Source organism: Chrysemys picta, chromosome 4, assembly GCF_011386835.1.
Source record: "Chrysemys picta bellii isolate R12L10 chromosome 4, ASM1138683v2, whole genome shotgun sequence".
Taxonomy (NCBI): domain Eukaryota; kingdom Metazoa; phylum Chordata; order Testudines; family Emydidae; genus Chrysemys; species Chrysemys picta.
In genome coordinates this window covers 121740820-121750673 of record NC_088794.1, presented here as the reverse complement: position 1 = coordinate 121750673, position 9854 = coordinate 121740820, and the positions used below count along the sequence as shown (strand labels likewise).

General features: G+C 45.7%; 1 long non-coding RNA gene across 1 annotated transcript; it reads right to left on the bottom strand.

The window, feature by feature from the left end:
- Positions 1–680: 680 nt before the first annotated feature.
- LOC135982751 (uncharacterized) lies at positions 681–2771 on the bottom strand. Its single transcript, XR_010600299.1, has 3 exons — positions 2634–2771; positions 2137–2239; positions 681–1619 (listed from the first exon to the last, which is right to left on the bottom strand). It is a non-coding gene; the product is annotated as an uncharacterized LOC135982751 (long non-coding RNA).
- Positions 2772–9854: the final 7083 nt, after the last annotated feature.

Genomic DNA, 9854 nt, shown 5'->3' with positions numbered 1-9854 from the left:
CCTGTATCCGGCCCATGGGATTGCCAACCCCGTGGTGCCGCGGGGTTAAGGCAGGCTCCCTGAAGCAGCTGGCACCATGTCCCTGTGGCCTCTGGGGGGCAGGGAAGACAGAGGGCTCCGTGCACTGCCCTCACCTGCAGGCACCGCCCCCCACCGCTCCCATTGGCTGGGAACAGGGAACTGCGGCCAATGGGAGCTTTGGGGGAGGTACCCGCAGGCAAGGGCAGCACGCAGAGCCCTCTGCCCCCCTCCTCCACGGGCTGCAGGGACATGGTGCCGGCTGCTTCTAGGAGCAGCGTGGGGCCAGGCAGGCAGGGAGCCTGCCTTAACCCCTCTGTGCACCGCTGCCACCCTGGAGCCGCTCAAGGTAAGCAGCGCTGGCCGTAGTCCACACCCCAAACCCCTCCTGCACCCCAACCCTGTGCCTTGAGCCCCCTGCTGCACCCCTCCTGCACCTCAACCCCCTGCCGAGCCCCCTGCTGCACCCTAACCGCCTGAGCCCCCAACCCCCTGCCCTGAGCCCCCTCCCACACTCTGCACCCTCTGCAGTGCACCCCAACCCTCTGCCCTGAGCCCCATTGTACACCCCACATCCCTCCTGTGCCTCAACCCCTTGCCCTGAGCCCCTTCCTGCACATTGCACCCCCTCCCACACCCCACACTCCCTCCTGCATCCCAACCCTCTGTCCCAGCCCTGAATTCATGGCCCTGCATGCAATTTCTCCACCCAGATATGGCCCTTGGGCAAAAAAGTTTGCCCACCCCGATCTAGATGTTCTTGCTTTTTCCTCCAGTACCTCTGCTTCACTGAGCTGTATGTTAAGTGTTTGTGGGACTCTAGTCCTAGGACTAAGAAAAGGGGGAGTAGAAGTGGTGGATGGGTTATTCCCAAATGACCGAAGTGAACTGTTACTCACCTGAGTGATCCCCTTGATGTCAATGGGGCCACTTGAATGAGCAAAGATTGCTTGCATGAGTATGGATTAAAGTTTTGCATCCATGTTACCATCTATAAAGTTCCATAATCAGGAGAGAGAAAAATCAGCTATGTAACAGCCCCTGGTGTATGTAGATTGTGCTACTCAGCCATGAATTCTGACAGCAGTTTTCTGTGCTTTCCCCTGAAGCCTCCTCCATTCCCAGTTGTAACTGAACTCTGCTTATCATATGGACAGTCTGGGGCTAAAGAAGCCTTTGAGCACTGGGTTAATAGTTTCACAGCAGAATATTATTTCTTTTGGCTAATATTGCAATGTACCAGCATTTCACCCTCAGGAGTAACTCAGCTGTTGTAGCCCAGCTCTTTCCTAATAGCCCAGGAGTAGATCAAAATGTTCCTGGCCAATGTATGAATCTGAGAGCAGATGCTTGCAGCAGTAACCTCAGCTCTGGCACATATATGATTTGTGAATTTTTTCTCATTTTGTGGGGGTGAGAATGTTGCTCCTTCTTAAACTTAACTCTTACAGGGAATTATCACGGTTGCCAGTCAAACTAATGTTTCTGAGGATTTACAGGTATGTGTGCATGGACCATCGGTTGGGAGACCCATGTCCTCTTCCCACCTCTGCCACAAACTTGAACAGTTCACCCAAGCTCTGTGATTCTGCTTCCCCAATCTGTAAAAAGAATCATAATATTTCCCTAGTTTGTTGAGAGACTAAAACTATGGTTTGTGAAACAAATTGAGAACTGAAGCTGGAAAGTGCTATCTGCATACCTTCCCAGCCATCCCTTGTTCCAGTGCCCAGAACATTAGTGAAGTTGCATAATCTGAGAAGGGTGAATAGCCAGCCATGTTGCAGGCTATTCCCATTTTGTATGCCATTGGCCAGATTCACAAGCTAGGTTATCACCCCTTTGCGCCACTCTGGAGGTGCAAGGAGGCACCGTTCTGGTGCATCTTCACTGCAGTCGGATCTTATGCATCCATCCTTTATGCCAGGATAGGGGCATGTTGGGGTCACAGAGGGGCCATGGTGGTGGTCCTGGTATGCAAGCTGTCCAACATAAAGCTGGTTGCTGGTTGATTAAATAAACTGTTCTTGTTTAAAGTCCACCATAAATCACTTATTCTTTAGTGATAGACTGTTGAACCCCTTACTCCCAATAGGAGTGTAACAGGGTTGCACTCACCTCTCACAAGTGCCCCCTGGCCAGTGCATGTGCCTGCATTCTCTCTCTACCAGTTTGCAGTGGGTCTTCGTTGACTCAGCCCTCCTACCAAGTCATACACAGTCTGAGATAAAAGACAAGCAAACCCCTTTCAGGGTACAAGCCCAACAGGGGCCTCTGAGTGCCCTCTGATGTCTCTCTCAGTTTGTCCCTGCTCTAGAATAGAGCAGTGCCCCAGGGCTCTTTCCCTGTGGGGCAATATCTTGGCTCTCATAGGGCCTTTCTGGCCACAGCTCTCTAACTGGGCCACTGTATTTCAGTTTCCCCCTACTTGGGCTGCCTCAATGTTCAGGCTACTTCCCTGCTGTGGGTAATGGGGAGTTGGGGGGCAGGGGCCTGCCCACTACTCCAGGTCCCAGCCCAGGGACCCTGTCCTCTGTGTCCCTTTATCCAAGTTATATCACTGCTCTAATTCTCTGGGCCACTTCCCGACTGCCCTGTGTCATCTTCATCCTTACCTCAGGGCCTTGTCCTCATGGAGTCCCCACAACCAGCTCAGGGCTCCTTCTCACTCTCCCCAGCTTTCGGCAGGACTACCTCATCCAAGGTCCTACAGCTTGCTCAACCAGCTACACACCATCCACACTCCTCCAGCTCTAGCAAGGAACTGGCCTCACACTGGCCCTGCAGCTCCTCTTATACTAGCTGCTGGGTCCTGAGTGGTTGCTTCCCACAGCTTGGAGGACCTCTCTACTGTCCTTTTCTGGGGTGGGGCAGGGCCACAAGGCCTCCAGCAGGGGGCCTCAGGGCCTACTCCACCCCATCACAAGGGGGCAGTTACTCAAACAAGTAGTCACTTTGAAATCAATAGGTCTACTAATGCAAGTAACTGCTCCTCAGTGGGAGTTAAGGGCTCACAATTAGGCCCCTAGAAAGTACAGAATCAGACAGCACACAGTAAGATCTAGTATCTTTTCTCTAAAGCTCCTAAAGGGTTCAACATGCTTCACAAACTAAATATGCCCAAGGATTACCCATCACTGAAATGGGTGGAATCAAACTGCTTTCAAATAGGGCTGTCAAACAATTACAAAAATTAATTGCAATTAATCACATGATTAAAAAAATTGACAGCCCTACTTTCAAGCAAAGCATAACAACAATGAACACTTAATAGGCAGAAAGTGAGGAAGAATACTGTATCCAGTTATTTAATGGCTTCTTATATCACCTAATTTAATTTTCTTTTTAGCATGTTTAAATCATAAATGCTCAAAAGTAAACTCCTGAGATATCAGGGGATATTGATTTTAATCAGTGCAAAAGGAAATGGTTCAAAATTGAAACAAACAGTCACCACCACTGGCAAAATTATGTAGATACCTCCTTTGCTTCTGTCTGTTAGGGTACATCTATGCTGCAAGTGAGGGTGTGATTATAGCATGCCTGTCCTAGCTTTAACCTAGCTGGCATGGCTAAAAATAATATCGTAACTGGGTAGCACAGGCTTCAGCATGGGCTAGCAACCCAATTATGTACTTAAACTCCTGACAAGATCATCAATATAGTATGGTGAGTCCTGCGCTTTTCTTGGTGGGTGGGGCTAAAATACCACCCCTTACCCCTGCTCTTGGGGTATCAAGGGCCCCACTAGTGGCCCAGGAAAGTGGTAAAGGAGGGAAGAAGGGAAGGGGTCTGGGTTTGCTCCTCACTCTGAGTCCCAGCCCCTCTCAACCCCTGCAGGTTCTTAACCTCTTCCCCTTTGGGTGGGGTACCTTCAGTCCTTAAACACTGGGGGAAGGTCTCCCTTACTCCAGTTTTCTTTTACTCCAAGCTCTGGTCCCCTCTCCTTCCCCCTAACTGCCTGAAGCAGGGGGTTTTATTAGGTTTCTAACAGGGCCTTAATTGATTACAGGTGCTCCAATTAACCTGTAGCAACCCTCCCTAGTCTACAGGGAACCACGCCTTAATTAACCTAGGGTTTATATACTTCCCTTCTACCACTTCCCACTGCTTCGTGGCCCTCCTGTATCATACTCCTTAGTTGGCCGGTACTCAGGTAGCTAACCAAAGCTCATACTCAGGCAGTAGGCCTGTGTTGAAGCCCATACGGCCATGTCTACATTACTATTGTTACCTGCATTAGCTAGATTATAGCTAGTATGGATATGTCTAACCATGATACAATCACAGCTTTCCTTGCAGTGTGCATATACCCTAAATTCTCCTTCCTAACTCTGCGTTTCCTTTAAAAACCGGACAGTCAACAGGCTACCTAGCAAACTAGCTCCAGTAAGCAACAGGGAAAATATTCACACTTTATTTATTTCTGTTTAGGAATGTACATAAGTGGAGTCTTGCATTGTAGCATCCTGTTATCAGTGACCCACTGTTGCTTAAGACCGTGGAGATACCAATCTGCCTGGGTACCAACTCATTGCATAAGCTAGCTTTTTCAGTTAATTTGAGCACAGGTTATTGATTTAAACCAAATTTAGGAGGTTCACCTATCATTTTGAGCAAATAAAAACTTACATTGGATTGGATTTCACTGCCTCAAATAGGAAAAAATGGCACCCCGCTGAAAATGTCTTCTAGCTATAAAGCCAAATCCTAGAGGTTCCATCAATACATAGAACTACGGTTTTCAGTTTTTAATGTTCAATGTCAGCTCCGATAAGGATGTGCATGCTTTTTATTGAAAGAGCCTTCCCCTCCCCTTTCTCTCTCTCTCTCTCTTTCTTTTTAACTCAGTACCTTCAGCCTGTCGCTATCACTGATCTGATATCTGTATCTGCAGGATTTTGTTGGTGTTACCTGCTCAACACATTTCAGAAATATTTTCCTCATTTTTTAACTATGAATTTCAAGCTTTCCAGGTCTGGGGAGTCAAGCTTATTTCAGTAGTTCTTCCTGTAGAGGCAACAGTAAATATCAAATATACCCCAGTAAGTCTGGGTGCTCTTGGGTAGACTTGGGATGGATCCTAACATCCTTGACATTTGGAAGTCCAGATCAGGCTCCAACCTTTGTGAATGGGGCCCATTTTTCATCTTGATATAGTTTTATGTCAGCTACTCCATTCTAACAACACAAAGCACAAAACATCTACAAAGTACTGAACAAACATTAACAAATTAAGCCGCCATAACACACTTTGAGGCAGGGAAGTAATATTATCCCCATTGTACAGGTGTGAAACCAAGGGACTGAAAGGGTAAGTGACTTATCTGAGGTCATTCAGCAAATCAGTGAGAGGGCTAGGATAAATTCTACAACTCCTGGAGCCCTCCCTACCACCTATCCACACCCAATCCCTTAGAGCAGGGATCGGCAACCTTTGGCCTGCGGCCCGCCAGGGTACGCCCCCGGTGGGCCGGGCCGGTTTGTTTACCTGCTGCGTCTGCAGGTTCAGCTGATCACAGCTTCTGCTGGCTGCGGTTCGCCACTCCAAGCCAATGGGGGCTGCAGGAAGCGGTGCGGGCCGAGGGATGTGCTGGCCGCCGCTTCCTGCAGCTCCCATTGGTCTGGAATGGTGAACTGCGGCCAGTGGGAGCTGCGATCGGCTGAACCTGCGGTCGCGGCAGGTAAACAAACCAGCCCGGCCTGCCAGGGGTCTTACCCTGAAGGGCCGCGTGCTAAAGGTTGCCAATCCCTGATATAAAGCATAGGATTATCATACACCATGTATAATATGGGAAGAGACACAATCCCTTAAAATCCCACCTGCCCTGTCGGAAGGGAGGAGGGCCTCTTTAAATACAGGAACTCAGTGTTGTTCAATGGAATCACTCTGTAGGAACTCCCTTCAGCTCTAAATGAGAGTTATTTGGATGGATGGGGTATGTAAAAAGAGAAGGTTATATTTGAACTGTTTTGCAGCCTTGTCTATGGCTGTTACTACAAGGGAGCTGCTATGATAAATTTGGTGAGTGTTGCTCTTCATTGGTAGGACCTGGACTCCTATTTGGAAAGGGCACTCAGAGGTCATGATTACATTGAATGTTTTGGAACAGAGAGCCATCATCACTTCTGTAACCTCTGCAGCGATCCTCTCAATCCATCTGGCAGCTATTCATTTGTTCTATTAGAAGCTGGGAAGGAAGGATGATTGTTCTGAGACAGAATGTTTCCTTAGTGTTTTAATGGCCAGATTATCTCCTATATGGGAAAAACCTGTCTGGGGACAGAACTCCATGATTCTCTACCTAATTGTGTGTGTGCGGAATTGGTGAAGTGTACTAAGGATAGCGTGGGAAAGGGGAACCTGTACCCTAAACCCATGTATGTCCCAAGATCATCACAGATCTTAGGACTCTTGGCTGAGGTCAAGATAATTGAAATTAATGGAGATATCCCATCTCCTAGAACTGGAAAGGACCTTGAAAGGTCATCGAGTCCAGCCTCCTGCCTTCACTAGCAGGACCAAGTACTGATTTTGCCCTAGATCCCCAAGTGGCCCCCTCAAGGATTGAACTCACAACCCTGGGTTTAGCAGGCCAATGCTCAAACCACTGAGCTATCCCAATTCCTACAGAGAAGGTTCTGTGCCTCTTCTTTTATCATTAATTCCTCCAAGAGCCAGGTTACCATGTTCTGCAATCTTGAAATTGCCCAAAAACCTCTTGCAGGGGGGATTTCTATGGCAGGATGTGCAGACTGGGCTAGGCACTGATGGATGAGTCAGCATTATCTTACTTGGGGAGCCCTGGCAATTTCTAGAGGGATGGTTCCGGGGAGAGTGGCCCTTCCTCCAGCCCAATTGCCTCTGGAATCACAAAGCTTTGCCTGGGATTCTTTCAGGGAGCCTGTGAATCTAGGGGCATGTGCTGTGGGGACCCAGCTCTATGTTTGGGTGCTGCTCCCCCAGATGTTGCTCCCCTCAGTTCTGTGAAGTGGAGAGGAGCATGTGGCTCTTTAGCAGTTATACATTGGAAAATGTTTTTTTTCAAGATGGTGCCTTTGGTGGTCATATAGCCTAAAATGCAATGGTTCTTAAGGTGATGAATAGGGATGTGAAAATTCCATTTCCCCCCCAGAATCATTGGGTGTGAAATAGTGACATCACTCTCCAGTAGATATTTTAGCAAATGCAAATCAAGACAATAATAACTGCTATGTGGCTGAGGACAGGGTGGGAAGCTTGTAAGTGAAAGGAAAAGGAAGGGGATTTGACCATGGGATGGGGCATCCATAGGTTTATTTGAGCCTTTCTTATATCTGTGGAATTAGGCTAGATGTCATGGGGAAAACAGGCTTTGTTGGGAGATTTCTATTCTGTCATCCTAGAAGATACTCTTTCTTGTGGCATGTGGGCACTTCTTTCTCTGCAGATCTTAACCAGAACATGAAAAATGAAAAAAAAAAAAACCCAACAACTAAAAACATTATTAGTATGTCAGAATAGTAAATCCGTTCCACTTCCATTTGGTTCTAAAAATGACCAACGGTTTCTTGGAGGGGGAGAGTAAGTGGAGATCTTTTGTGGAACTGCTTCTTCCTTCCCTATACACAGATTACAACTGCCAAGAGCTATGAGTGTGTCCTGTCTATCTGGTTAGATGTTGCTTATTTCAGAAAATTAACTGTTGCAGGCTAAGCACCTGTCTGTCTGTATCTGCATCACTTGGAAAATAGCTCTGTGGCCTCTAAGTGTTTGCACAGGATGCATGAGCTGAATAAGCTGAGGAGATAGAGGAGCTTCATGCTATTTCTTCTGTTCATGTGGCTGCTACTATGATTGATTTCAGAAAAAGAAAATTGTTTCCCTCGAGAAGTATATTACCATTTGCTTGAATTCCTTGATGCTTTCCTCACTGTATGTGACGAACAGGGAGGTCTCCACCTGCGGAGAAGCAAGGTACAGACTACAATACTTAAAAACGAAATGGCACCTCTGGATAAAATGTTCTGTGACCTATAAGATTTGGAATGGGTCAGACACATTATACTCAAGATGACATTTAGAAGTGATGCTATCCACTGACAGCTACTGTACTGCATAGAGAAACTAGAAATATACAGGTATAGCATAGGATTTCTTTATTGCAGCATAAAGTTTACCAAGAGGATGTTAAACTGTGAGGCAACCACAAGATGTTTAGCTGGTCAGATCAGATTCATTAATATGATGAGATGACTTTTAAAGAGAAACTGTCAGCTCAGATTAGGTCCAAGAGGGGTTTTGTTTTTTTAACAGGTGGAAGGGAGAGGAGAATGAGGCAATGGGTTTGCAAAACCTAAGATGAAGAGAAATGTTTTCATTAGTTACAAATAAGAAAAGACAATGTTTATAGGGAAACTTTTCCCTGCAGCGGCATAAACCCAAATACAACAGCATTGTGCTGGAGCATGAACCAAGAGAATTAAATGAAAATGACTAATCTAGTTTTGCTGAACCGGTCAAAATGAAAAAAAGTCAATGAACTGCATCTGTATTGAAAAGTAGAGATGGATTTCAGCCATGGAGGTTGGGTGCAGATGTGGATCAGAAATCCAAACTTTACCCAAGTGTTCTGGTTCAGCCAAGTTTAGAGCAAAGCAAAATGCAAAGCTTCAATCTGGACCTGAACTTCCTCAAAGTTCAGAGGAATGTTTTTCAGATCTACGAATCTGGTTTTGGTGCATCTCTCATGAAAAATTAATTATGTTTTAAAAATTCTTTCTCTGTTAATAATGTAAAGTGGACTGATCACAAATAAGGATAATGTTTTCAATATTTGTATCCTGATGATTTCGTTTTTTCATAGGTGACTGTAAAAAAAGAATATTATGCATTGAATTAAGACACAATAGTGACAGATAGGATCTGAGACTAGATGGAGCACAGGGATGTCAAATAGGCTCTGGTAATGTGTAACTGGAATGCTGGCAAAGCTGCCAAACTTGCAAATCAACTTATGTTTAGACAGTTTACATTTGTGGGGTTTGTCTTTAGACGCAAAATGCATTATTTTGCATCCATTCCTCCCCAAATTATTATAAAAATGGCCCAAACTATTAACAGGACTGTGGCATTTTTAGAAAATGTTGAAAAATGTGTACATTTTGAAATAAGTTTGGCATACAACAAAATTATAAACATACATACAACATATTAACAACATTTTCTATTTTTGCTGCAAAATGTAAGGACGGTTACTGTGATTAGTAACCTCTTTGACCAATAAAGAATGTATTAAATAATTATTCTTTTTAAGAGGAATGTGAATTAATCACCAGAGTAATTGGCCCTAGCCACAGGAGCTAATCAGTGCTGCTGGAACAATTTTTACAGTGGGGGTGCTGAAGGTGGAAATATTGGCTTGTAATTACTACTTCAAGCCAGGGGGTGTGGGAGCACTCCCTGCATCCCTAGTTCCAGCACCTATGCAGCTAATACCTCCACATTGGCACCATCATCATTGAGGCAAATCCCAAAGGGACATAGCCTTCTTGCACATGGAGTGCCACCCAGATTGACCTCTAGCTAGGTACTTAAGACAGCCTGGCTGGATATTCAGTCCATCATGGGTGATCTCATTGTGCAACTGAAGCTTTTGGCCACTACATGATCACCGGCTGAATAGCAGCACTCCTTGATAATGCAGAAGGCATGACAAGAGCTTTAAATGAGTAAAGTAGTGTAGACCTCACCAGTGTTTCCAACTCTCATAATTTTATCTTGCAATATTTGGTGTTTTTTTTAAAGCTCCACCTGTTGGAATCAGGGTATTGCAGGAGAATCTCAGCTTTCATTT